This window comes from Gymnoscopelus braueri (assembly GCF_963280865.1).
Source record: "Gymnoscopelus braueri genome assembly, chromosome: 8".
NCBI lineage: Eukaryota > Metazoa > Chordata > Actinopteri > Myctophiformes > Myctophidae > Gymnoscopelus > Gymnoscopelus braueri.
In genome coordinates, this window is record NC_137609.1 from 31,040,708 (window position 1) to 31,044,543 (window position 3,836).

Here is a 3,836-nt window from a genome sequence, read left to right on the forward strand (position 1 = left end):
AACCACATTCCTGTCATTTTCTCTATTTCATTTCACAATTTTAACTAGAAAAAGCAATCAGATCATTCCAAAAAACTGATTTAATCAAACCAATTATTAGCCACTTTCAAACTGGCATCCCTATTTTGGGCATGTCATTATTGGGGAAGTTTTTCAAAGATTTTATATTTTTCTTTAAAAAGAATAGCAGATCTACAAGCTTGTATAACATAAGGCTTAAAGGTAGGGTAAGTGATATTTTTTGGTTAAAACAAAAAGTATTTTGTTAAAAGGTTAAAATACTATATTCTGATAGTAATCATTGCTATAGAGTGTTTGTTCAGTAACAGATGTCTCCCTGTCTCTCCAGCTCTTTAATAAACAGAAAATACATTTTTCGGTAGGTGTCAAATTCTCAGCCAATCAGGAGAAAGTACCCATTTTTAAGCTTAATTTGTATAGTGTTCCAGTTAAAATGTTGTCTGCTCATTTCTTAGTGTCATCACTTCCAATTTCACTTGTTTAATCTATATCCTGATTGAGTTCTCTGTCCTGGTTGGATAAAATTGGAAATGAAACTACAAAAAAAAACAAAAAAACTACAAAATACATTTTCTGTTTTATAAAGAGCTGGAGAGACATGGAGACTCTTTATATGGACAGGACACTCTATAGTAACGAGCTCTATCAGAACATAGACCCATTTTGCAATTATTTGAATAATTGCAAATCACTTACCCTACCTTTAAGTATACAATAGGGCTTAAGTGGTTCAGCAACATGCATACTTATTACTTACAATGTCAAGCACTCCCCCATTCAAATAAGTTACACAAGTATAACTTTCCAGAATTTACAGAAATGACATATCTGAACCCAGAACGTCTGACCTCAGATCGCCTGATACAGGAGCCTTGTGGTACAAAGTGACGCAGACGCTTCAGCGTGCTGCTATTTCCAGTCGCTATCAGACCTGCTTTCCACACGCCGGCGTGGGATCATTTAACGTCAGTGCAGACATAGCTGTGCAGGATGCTACTCTGAATGCACTGCATTTACTGCGTAGACGCATAGGTTCACATATGTGCACGGAAAGAGATTTGTTCCTTAAGTTAGATGCATCCAACATTAGAGAAAAGTGATTTATATGAAAAATGATGGTACGAATTGGTAGTTGCTTGCTTGACAAAATTATAATTATTATACAAATTTATGTTTTAGAGAAATTGAATGATGATTGGACATCATGTAATTATTAGTTTTTTTCACCCACAAAATGGACTAATGGCAAACTGGAGGTGAACCCCCCTCATATACTTTCTGGTTAAATGTTTGTGTGCTGAATTCAAAGGACATTTACTAGAAGAGTAGATGCTGGCTTGTTTTTGAGACTTTATTGCTATTGCTATTTTATGAGCTATAATTTATAGAACAGAGTATAAAGAAATGAAAGAGAGAGACATTAGGGATGGCAGGCATTATTTTGTCGGCTGGACTACAACATTAAGGATAAATTAAGGCTTCTGCAAGCCAGGGACTGTAACAAAATCTTGGACGAAGCCAGCTATTTCGCCAATTTTAGGCTTTCACTCAAACTCATTTTAGGCAACTTGCTCAAAGGCATATCTATGATAGTTTGATAGTTATTGTTGGATGGTTGAGAATTTCTCAATCACATTCCCCACCATGACTGTTCCGGTCCATCTATAGGGATTTGAACCTGTAACCCTCTCGTCACAATTCTGTGGTCAAACATTTGGCAAAGATAGCCGATCTGAAAGCTCACAATGTCGTGAGCCTGTAGATCGGCTATTTTCTGCCAAGATATTGGTGAAGAGGGAAATACTAGTGGACCTATTGGATTGAGCCCTGGGGGACCCCGGCCAATTAAAGTACACGTATGTGGTATAAGTCAGTAGTTCTCAAAGTGGGATTGAGAGACCCTCAGGGTTCCTTGAGGGGGTTCCAAATGGACCCTAACAAGGTCTGTAACTCTGAAAGTGTAGAAATGTACACTACCAGAGTTATGGGGGGGGGGGTCCTTGAAATTAAAAAGCTTGTGAACCACTGGTTTAAGTGATTAAACGTAAGGCTACTGCCAACTAATTAAGATTAACACCATATACTATAAATGATGCACTATGAGAAGTCTGTAAATGATTATGAGATAAACCCCACCCCTCCCGCCCTATCCTATACCACCACATACAGCTTCAATAAACTTCACATTTACCTCAACTTCGCTGCGCTTCACTTCACAGAGCATTTGATGCTTTGCGCAGATTAATCCAATATTTCATGGGAGAGACCTACGTAAAGATCAGACTGTCGAAAAGATTTGTTAAGGTTGCGTATTGCCTGGCTGGATGTTGCCCCGGAGAGAACATGGTTCTGATTGAGGGGAAACTACCAATAAAAAAAAACGCACACAAGTGGTTCCAGTTAGGAGCTGTTGGCTTGGATGTGGTTTAACCCCAATGAAAGGACGTGATTTAATTACTTTGCTGCTTTAATGCGCCTGATGTTTATTTAGAAAACGCACTATATAATCTTTTTTTTAACCGATCGTGTTATTCATCCTTTGTGCCATTAAAATAAAATAAATACTATATATATGTGTGTGTGTGTGTGTGTGTGTGTGTGTGTGTGTGTGTGTGTGTGTGTGTGTGTGTGTGTGTGTGTGTGTGTGTGTGTGTGTGTGTGTGTGTGTGTGTGTGTGTGTGTGTGTGTGTGTGTGTGTGTGTGTGCGTGTGTGCGTGCGTGCGTGCGCGTGTGTGCGTGTGTGTGTGTGTGTGTGTGTACTTATATACTATTCTTGCAAGGGCCAAATGTCCACATGAATTTAAAAAAAAGCAAGCAAGTTCTCACCAGTGATTAAGCAACAGGTCCTATACATTATCGCAAAGGAGAGCTCAAGGGTTCTACTGATAAATCTTTGCAATAAAACAATAGATGCACTTTTGGCCACATGCCATGAGCATGCAATGTGTTAAAGTGTTGCAAGTGTGGTTAGCTAAAGGGATACTCTGTCACACCTTTACAGGAAATAAACTTCAAATTATTTTGTTCGTTAACAACTGTTCACACGAACAGACTAACTGGCTGGTTATCAGTTTGTGTCTGTTGTCATTTCCTTATTTGGTGTTTCCTTCCACATGATGAGCTCTGACATCACAACAGTAATTAGCATATAGGAGATAAGAGGTGAGGATGAGGACGCATGCAGAGTGTGTGAGTCACGTAAACACTGGTCAGATAAGTCAGGATGATAGAAACATTTATCATCTGATGTCTGACATTACTCACTGAGAAAGCATGACATTACTCACAGAGAGAGAGACAAGAGAGAGACAAGAGAGAGAGAGAGAGAGAGAGAGAGAGAGAGAGAGAAGGGGGAGAGAGAAGGGGGGAGAGACAGAAAGAGAGACAGATATAGAGAGGGAGACAGAGACAGAGGCAGAGAGAGAGAAAGTGACACCTGTGTCGTGTGATAGAGAGCACATGAGTGGCTGAACCAGTGTTTCCGTAAGTATGTGAAAAAAGGGAAAGTGTGCATTGCTGACAAGAGATAGGAATCAGTGTGTGTGTGTGTGTGTGTGTGTGTGTGTGTGTGTGTGTGTGTGTGTGTGTGTGTGTGTGTGTGTGTGTGTGTGTGTGTGTGTGTGTGTGTGTGTGTGTGTGTGTGTGTGTGTGTGTGTGTGTGTGTGTGTGTGAGAGAGAGAGAGAAAGAGAGATAAAATACAGGATAGGTACAGGATAGAGACTAGATCCCTATAGCCTTACATAACCTATACCCATGTGAAGGATGTATTATAACAACGACTGCAGAGCCCTGAGTGTTAGTTTAACCACTTAAA